This window comes from Strix uralensis, chromosome 1, assembly GCF_047716275.1.
Source record: "Strix uralensis isolate ZFMK-TIS-50842 chromosome 1, bStrUra1, whole genome shotgun sequence".
Lineage (NCBI taxonomy): Eukaryota > Metazoa > Chordata > Aves > Strigiformes > Strigidae > Strix > Strix uralensis.
In genome coordinates, this window is record NC_133972.1 from 71,876,713 (window position 1) to 71,886,214 (window position 9,502).

Here is a 9,502-nt window from a genome sequence, read left to right on the forward strand (position 1 = left end):
AGTTGTCTCTCCCTGCAAGTCAGTGAGGTTTGAACACAGGGCCATATCCACACCTGGTGTCATCTGGTCTGGGTCTCTTCAAGTTACAGTAATTCTCCAGCAGCTAAAAATGCATCCCACAGTTTGCATACTCTTAAAATTTACTATAAAAAGATATATCTGTATATTCAGCTGTGATTCATGATAATTAGTGGCAGAGGTTTACATCTGAACACAAATAGCATTATTTTAACAGAACTGCTTTTTAAAGAAGGTACCATAACTATGTTTGCTGTGATTGAAAACAGCAATGTTTGCTTGATAAGGAAACTGCCTAATAGCAAAATCTTGTACCTATATTGTGATATAAAAGGTAGCAGCACACAAATTACTTTCATTAGACCATTTCTTTATATCACTTCAAACACCAGGACAATACATTTTCCTTATTTCATGCTGTAAAATTAAGACAAAACAGTTGATTTTCTCTATGACAAAATCTTCTTTAACCATTGTTTCGAAGTATAACTGTATGCTATCAATGAACTTCCTATTTTATAGTTTCTGAAATTATGAGAACAATATTTTCAGCACATCTTATTCTATATTCAGTCACTACCTATCAATGCATAGTTTGATTTTGCCTTCCTCTAATTACAAACTAGCCAATAATTAGAGCAGGTTTTTTCTATACAGATCTTCTGTCTTCTAAATCTGTCAATAGCTGTGATTTTCTTAGAGTCTGAATGTACTGTAATAGACCTATGAGAAAGATTTTTTTTGCTGTTATGTACATTCAATAAAGTTTTTCTGCTATCACTTAAAGAATTCTATTATTTTCTTTTCTGCTCTGAATAATACAGGTCCCCTTGAGAAAACCCCTGTTAACAGAATAGAAGTTTGCATTTACCTTTAGAGAATAAAATTATTGGGCATGTCTAGCTTACCTGACTGTCTTAAGTGAAGAAATATTTGTATTTATAGTATTGCATTACCCTTGTCATAGAACCATTCTAAAACTAACTTATTAACATATAGACCTCTGATATTTACTATTCTACAAAACATCTACATTAACTACAATTGGGTTTTGCATCATTCAGAGAAGCTTAGCTGTAAGTTTTTTTGGGAAAAAAATTTTTTAGAGTTTGGTTACAAGCAACATTTAACACTAATTCTCAAACACATCTTTTTCAGGAACATTTTCAGCACTTTCTCAGGAACCCTGCTATTCCCAAAACTGTGTCTTCCCGCAGTGGGAGCTGAGAAGCTACAGCAGCTACTCATCCTTCATGGCTTCCCAAGCAACAAGACCCCCACCCCTTCAAACAGTCAATCTGATTCTCGGTCTGCCTGGCTGGCAGGTAACTGGCAGGGTCAGCGTCCTGGGAAGCTGGAGAAGCAGACAGCCCATCCACTGCTGGAAAGCCAGCAAGCCAAATAAAGTCATTTTTATTTTTCCCAAAACTGTTCTGTCAGAAATATGTGGCTTTTTTCTGCAGGAAGGAAATCTATTTTCCATTCAGCTCTTTTCAGTAGTTTCTACTGAAGAAGGAATCCAGTATTACTGCAAGTGCTTTCACTCACTAAAATAAGTCCACTGACAGCAGAATAAGATAATTTACCTTGCTTAACACAGTCAGTGTAGTTGGGAAATTGGAAATATATCCTGAGGTTTCTGGATCTGGATCCAGGATCATTAATTGATCCACACCTCTGTAGAAGAGCAAGGACCTAATCGAAAATAGGGTTGAAAGGGAAAACTATTCATAACTTGTTCTTTTTCTGCTCTCCCTGCTGCAAAGTTGACTTCTCATTTTCCCAGTCAAAGCAATATAAGAAAAATTCCTTCCCTTTGCTTGTATACCCCATCAGCATACAAGACACTTAAGTCCAGTATAATGCTTCAGTGTATAATTGATTTTCATATCTTCATGTTTGTATATCTGAAGAGCCATTTAGGAGACTGTATGAAAAAACACTCAGGAGCAATCTTACTGCCTAACAATCAGGTAACAAGTGCATATGTTTCAACATTTAACTTTAAATACCCCCAGTTTTCAAAATATATGTAAAACTACAGTGAGGTTTTAATTTTTACCAGAACTACATCTTTCCAGTGTTTTTTTAATCCTCAATGAAACAGGGTGGTCTGTAAATTTTTAGGCCAAGTTCTGTAGAAAAGGAGACAACTGATTTCTGTTAATCTTATCCAGTACAACTTGATAACATTCTTTAGGTATGGTATGTTAAACCCAGAAATCTTCCACTGGAAACTTATACTTGCCAACAATGTTGTGACTGGAAGAAGCATAATTTGGTTTGGAATTTAAGAACATGTTGAGTCAAAGTTTCTATAAATGCATCTCATGAACTGATTTTTTTCTTATTTTATATGTTTTTTATGCCCAATGACAAATCTTAGCTGTTGCTGAATTGTACAAGTAGACATCTACAAGCCAGATATTTGCAAGCCACTTGAATCTTGTTCAATAAAACAGTGAATTCTTGCAACAGGAAAGATCACTCCAAAGATCTTGCACTACTGAAATATGAGAATTGACTAATTTAAGCTTCCCATTGTAATGTCTTGTTTACTAACAGAGGATATTTTACTTTTCTTTTGCATTCAAAAAATAAATAAAATATCATGACAAGTGACATGGGAATAATTTCTTTTTTCTTTAGAGAAACCGAATAAGAATTATAATATAATAAGAATAATATAAGAAACCCAAAAAGAATTATAATATAAGAAACCAAACAGAGAAAACCAACCAGTATTTAATAGAAAGACTAGCTGTATTGAGGGAATCCAGCCTCCTCAGTCAGAGGACAGAGACTGGGAGAACAACCCCCCTGAATTCCAGGAGGAGATAATCAGTGACCTACTGCAGCACATAGACATACACAAGTCTATGGGACTGGATGGGATACACCCAAGGGTGCTGAAGGAGCTGGCTGGGGTGCTCACCAAACCGCTTTCCATCATTTACCAGCAGTCCTGGCTGACCAGGGAGGTCCCGACAGATTGGAAATTGACCAATGTGATGCCCATCTATAAGAAGGGTTGGAAGGATGATCCGGGAAATTACAGGCCTGTCAGCTTGACTTCGGTGCCTGGGAAGCTGATGGAGCAGCTCATCCTGAGTACCATCAGACAACACGTGCGGGACAACCAGATGATCAGGCCCAGTCAGCATGGGTTTATGAAAGGCAGGTCCTGCTTGACAAACCTGATCTCCTTTTACGACAGGGTGACCTGCTTATTGGATGAGGGAAAGGCTGTGGATGTTGTTTACCTTGACTTCAGTAAGGCCTTTGACACTGTTTCCCACAGCATTCTCCTGGTGAAACAGGCTGCTCGCAGCTTGGATGGGCACACGCTTTGCTGGGTAAAAAACTGGCTGGATGGCCAGGCCCAAAGAGTTGTGGTGAATGGAGTTAAATCCAGTTGGCGGCTGGTCACGAGTGGTGTCCCCCAGGGCTCGGTTTTGGGGCCACTCCTGTTTAACATCTTTATTGATGATCTAGACAAGGGGATCGAGTGCACCCTCAGTAAGTTTGCAGATGACACCAAGTTGGGTGGGAGTGTCGACCTGCTCGAGGGTAGGGAGGCTCTGAAGAGAGATCTGGACAGGCTGGAGCGATGGGCTAAGGCCAACTGCATGAGTTTCAACAAGGTCAAATGCCGGGCGCTGCACTTGGGCCACAACAACCCCCAGCAGCACTACAGGCTTGGGGAGGAGTGGCTGGAGAGCTGCCAGTCAGAGAGGGACCTGGGGGTGTTGATTGACAGCCGGCTGAACATGAGCCAGCAGTGTGCCCAGGTGGCCAAGAAGGCCAATGGCATCCTGGCTTGTATCAGAAATAGAGTGGCCAGCAGGGACAGGGAAGTGATCTTACCCCTGTACTCGGCACTGGTGAGGCCGCACCTCGATTCCTGTGTTCAGTTTTGGGCCCCTCACTACAAAAAGGACATTGAATTACTCAAGCGTGTCCAGAGAAGGGCAACGAAGCTGGTGAAGGGTCTGGAGCACATGTCATACGAGGAGCGGCTGAGGGAACTGGGGTTGTTTAGTCTGGAGAAGAGGAGGCTGAGGGGAGACCTCATCGCCCTCTACAACTACCTGAAAGGAGGTTGCAGAGAGCTGGGGATGAGTCTCTTTAACAAAGTAATAAGCGATAAGACAAGAGGTAATGGCCTCAAGTTGCGCCAGGAAAGGTTTAGGCTAGATATTAGGAAGCATTTCTTTACAGAACGGGTGGTTAGGCATTGGAATGGGCTGCCCAGGGAGGTGGTGGAGTCCCCATCCCTGGAGGTGTTTAAGAGTCGGGTTGACATAGCGCTGAGGGATATGGTGTAGTTGGGAACTGTCAATTTTAGGTTAATGGTTGGACTGGATGATCTTCAAGGTCTTTTCCAACCTAGATGATTCTGTGATTCTGTAATAAAACTACACCTATAAACCTAGTAGCAAGCTTTCATTACAAATGGCTTAATTTTTTGCTGTTCCTTTTGAGCAAAATATTCTGATGGCTGTTTGATTCTAGTAATTAATACTACTTCCTTCTAATAAGCTTTCTTCATCCTTCAAAAGGGAAGGCTCAAGTGCCCTTTTTTATTTGAGGGCACATCTAGTACTATGTGCTGATTATATATACTAAACAATACCTTACATAGAGTTACAGTACTAAATCTCTTTAAATTATAATGATTGTATAGTATTGAATAGTATTTCACCAGTACTAAACATATACCTCCTGCTGAATTCTATACTATAGTCTTATGAAAATCTCTGTTTGGCAGCAGCAGTCACTAGTATCAAAGCACCTTCTGCTTTGGCTCGCATTTTCTTATATGGATTTCTCTATTACATTGAATATAAAAGTTAGACAAGATAGATGTTTACAGTCTATGTGGACGCTGAGACCTTTGTAAAAGTGAGGAGGAAGAGTCTTATTGTAAACAAAAGTGCAGAAGAGCTCCAGTAGTCAGAGCATTTGTCACTGAAAAGCAACAAGAAGATTAATTAGGGAATGGGAAGATTCATGATGAAAGTCTGTGCCTCCATGTGATGTGGAGGAAGTCTCCCCCCTCGGTTCTGGAAACTCAGAGACAGCTTTTTTCTTTTTTGTTCTAGCCTCCTGCAGTTAAAATTCCTACAAAATATAAAGGTTTAGAATGTTGATCTGGGGTTTTACTGTGTCTGCTAATAGAAATCAAACAATCTCATCTGGTATCCACCCATATCTCTGAGAATCTCCCCATTTTCCCTCACTTTTTCTCCTCACATACTTTTTCAAGCAGCTTCATACCTCCATCACACAAGAGAGAGGCTTCCCTCATGCTTGCAGTGCTTTTCCTCAAGTAGTCTCTTCTTGATCACTGTTCTGCTGGTCAGAGTAGACAAAAAGAACCAACATATGAAAACAGTTATCCTCTCTGAAGCGTGTTATAGTTCACTAGTCTTAACTGTACCTTTTATCTTCCCTAAAATTAAAATGTAATGTGCTGATTCTCACTTGGCAAGAAATATAGGAAGCTATGAAAATAATCTTTCATTTGTATTTCACTGGACACAGTTCTAAAAACACACAAGTGGGTCAATAGCATCTTTGCTATACTTTCGCTTTCTAACCTGAAAAAGAGGAATAATGGTGAACTGTTGTTTCAGCATCCACAGTATTCCCTAGCCAAAGTGCAAGGGTTACATCAATACCAAAATAGAGATGTCTAGTAATTTAGGGCAAGACTGCTTTGTTTTCTTGTCAGTATATAAGTCATACTGCATTATGACTTTTGAAATGTCTAGTTTCACAAAGCATGTTAATATCTTATGACCATGGTAGTTATTTAAAAGCCCATTGTGTAATAAAACAGACAGCCCTTAATTTTCTTTACTTTTCTAAGAATAGATTTTCAAAAGCAAGGATGAAAAAAGACTTGCATCTTTACATAACCGAAACAAAGCTGCAAAGCTAATACAGATCTTTCTCTGAAAACCCACTATCTACTGCACCTTTGGAGGCAGGAGAAGGCCAGGCAAGCTCCAGGAAGCTCGTGAAGATCACCTTCCATTCTGCCCCAACACATAGTGCCATTACCAGTCTGCAAGTGCTTACAAGGCACATCAGGAGTAGTGATGTTTAATTACCTTTTTTACACATATACAGTTCACAGTTCTAGCAGCGATGAGAAACCACAAATTGGACATATCCTATTGTGCATGAAGGTAATATGCTAGCACTTCTTGCCTCTTCCTCTATCCCTAAATGAGTAGCTGACAAGTTTGATGGCAGACTATTAAAAGAAGATTATAACGATAAAGTATTTTAAGCAGGCAACAACAAGGTAGATGGGAGTCCGCAACTTAGATGTAGCTGTTGCAAGCATCTAAACTCATTACCTGTTCCAGCCTCAGGCTCAAGCAGAAAGAAGGGAGGTTGGTAAAGCATGGGAGCTATTTGCAAACATTTTAAAGTACTCTGGTGTCAGTCTGAATTTGAATGGAAAGCTGTGAGAGAGCTATGTGAGAGCTTTAACCAACTGGGTATGACAAGCAGGAGAGGAGCTGCTCCTTACCTGCTAAACTGGTATCTAACGTAAGTTTGCAATACCTGCAAAAGGCTTAGTCACTTTCATTGCAACTTTCTAGCCATTTAATATCTACCTGAAGGAGCCCCGCCTTCTGCTAGTAGAAAGATTCAGATAGCCATGCACCAAGGACATCTGGTTGGAAGTGAACATGAACAGCCCAAAAAAGAGCAGGTTTTAATGCTTGTCAGTTGCATGATTCAGTTCCTTAAACTGAGACAGAAGTCTTATGCACAAAAAAAGAAACTGTGAAGAGCAGCCCAATGCAGAAATGAGTTTTGGGAGCAAAGAGAGGAGGAACCCCTCCTATTGGCAGAGCTTCTGCTTGTGCCTGCTAAAAGTTACCACAAAGCTGTGATTTTGTTTGTGCTTTAAAAAGCGTGATTAGAAGGTATTCTTGCTCTTGACGCTAATCCTGAGCCCTTCTTTACAGCCACGTGTTGCTCGTCTGTCCTGGTTTCAGCCAGGATAGAGTTAACTGTCCGTGGGCTGAGAGGGAGCACAGCTGAAGGGCTGGGTCCTCATCGATCCTTGGGCCATTCCATGTCATGTGACATTAAAGCTCAGCATATAGGCGGGTGCGTGCCCTCTCACGGTTTTTGTTTGTTTTGTGTCGGTTTCTGGATCAGATGGGCGGGCTTCTCTGGTGCGGTCGAGATCGCTGCTGGGGACGGGCTCTGTAGCGGTCGCCGTTCGGTGAGCCACTACTGCATTTTACCCGTTTGGGGCTACTATCATTACTGTTGTTTTTGCTAGTAAATTTTTGTTGTTTAACCTACAAATATATTTTTTTTTTCCCCCCAGGGCTGTTTTTGTGGGTTTTTATTTCAATTCCGATAAAGAAACAAAAAACAACAACAAAAAGAAAAAAAAAAAGAAGAAACGAGAAATACCCAAAAAAACCTAGAGTCAGTGGTGGGAAAGGGGGGAGAGGGGGCTGGGGGGGGTGGGGGGCGGGCTGCTGGGGGGCAGGGCCTGGTGAATGGGGGCAGGGCCTCCCCAGCAGGCAGGGCGGGGCCATGATACAAAGCCTTGGGGGTGAAGAGCCCCGTGAGTTGGAGGCACTGGGAAGCCAGAGTCTGCAAGGCCAAGTTCAGCGCCAGGATCAGGGCAGTGAGGGTGACAGGGTTGAGGGTGCCCAGGGGCAGGGCCTCGTTGAGCTGGAGGGCGGCCTGTGCTGTGCTGGGCAGCTGCAGATCCGAACCTTCAGCCAGCTTGTCCATGAGCTGGAGGCATCCAATGGTCCCCACCAGCTCGACCTCCTCACTGCCTTTGGGGAAGGTGATGTCAGTGGTGCCATCCAGGTCCTCGGTCACCTGCCCCATGCGCATGGGGCAGCTGGCCAGCTTGAAGCCATTGAGCTGCTCCAGCACCCACCAGGCGCACTTGGCCTCCATGAACATGATGAAGCTGTAGCCCTTGGACTGGACGATGTCAGGGTCCCGCATCAGGACAATGCTGTTGATCTCGCTGAAGGGCTCAAAGATGCTGCGCAGCATCTCCTTGGTGATGCTGCAGTGGAGGGAGCCCACATAGAGGCACATGGGCCTCCTGCTGCCCATCTGCAGGTTGTTGGCCATGGCCGCCCAACGGTTCTTCTCCTCCTGGAAGGCCTGGACGATGATGGGGATGCCGAGGATCCGCTGGCCGGTGAGGCTGATGGCCAAGGGCATTGACTGGATCTCGCAGAGCTTGACATAGGCCATGGCCCTGGAGTGCCATGAGTTGCGGTCCAAGTTGATGTGGACGTCCCGCACCTTGCCAACGGCCAAGAAGAAGTTCTTCAGGTCACGGGGCTGGATGCAGGTGGCCACCTGCGTGCAGCAGACGGTGCGGGCATCCCACTCCTCAGGGCTCAGCTTGACCAGGGGCTCCTGCATGGGGCTCTGCTCCTGGTAGAGCAGGCTCTTGCTGTGGCCAAAGCAGCGCCAGGCTCGCTCCTCCCGCTGGCATTTCTGGCTCCGGTTGCGGTGGCAGCTCCAGCGCTCCTGGGTCCAGCTGCGACAGCGACGGTCCCTGTCCTGGTCCCAGCTGCGGCTGTGTCTGTGGTCATGGCTCCAGCTCCAGCTCCTCTTCTTCCTGTTGCTCCTCCCGCTCTCCTTCTTGGCCTCTTTGCTCATCTCCTCTGCCAGCTGCGCCATGGGGGTCTCCATCTGCACCTTGGAGGGGCCACGCTGTGCCTCCTCTTTCTTGTAGAGCACCTCCAGCATGACCTCAATGAGGATGTCAAAGTTGTTCGACATCATGGGGTCCGTTGGGTCCTGCAGCGGGTTCAAGCCCCCGGCCTCCATCTCGGGGCCCTACTGGGGGCCTCCCCCCAAGGGCCAGCGCTTGCTCACGCGGGTCCGGGGCTCTTCTGGCCCCCTGGGCTGGCGGCTGCAGCAGCTCGGACCCGGCGTTAAGATGGCAGCAGCCTCCAGACCCTTCCTTAGACAACTTGGTGTCCCCCGGCTCCCCAGGAGTCACCATATTGATGCTGGCCTTAGTGCGGATGCTAGCTCCGCATAGTGCACTGCAGCCCAAAACTCCTGACTCAAGCGATCCGGGGGGCTCAGCCTCCCAAGTAGCTGGGACTACAGGCACATGCCACCACGCCCAGCATCAATATGGTGACCAATATTTTTGGTTGGAGTATAGCGGTCCTCGGATCCTCTGTATCTCCGACTCCAAAACCCCAGGGGTCAACCCCGAGTCTCCCCTGGGATCTTGGAGTCAGAAGATTGCAGGTTCGAGTCCTGCTGCTTTACAGAGGATCTGAGGACTGTTATACTCCAACCAAAAAGGAGATATTGGCAGCATATGAAGGGGTCCGAGCTGCTTCAGAGGTGATTGAGACTGAAGCACAGCTCTTCGTGGCACCCCGACTGCCAGTGCTGGACTGGATGTTCAAAGGGAGTGTCCCCTCTACACACCATACAGCCGATG

At 45.0% G+C, this 9,502-nt stretch overlaps 1 pseudogene; it reads right to left on the reverse strand.

Moving 5' to 3' along the window:
* Positions 1-4,766: 4,766 nt before the first annotated feature.
* LOC141951422 (putative RNA-binding protein 23 pseudogene) lies at positions 4,767-8,907 on the reverse strand (annotated as a pseudogene).
* Between the last annotated feature and the right edge of the window lie 595 nt (positions 8,908-9,502).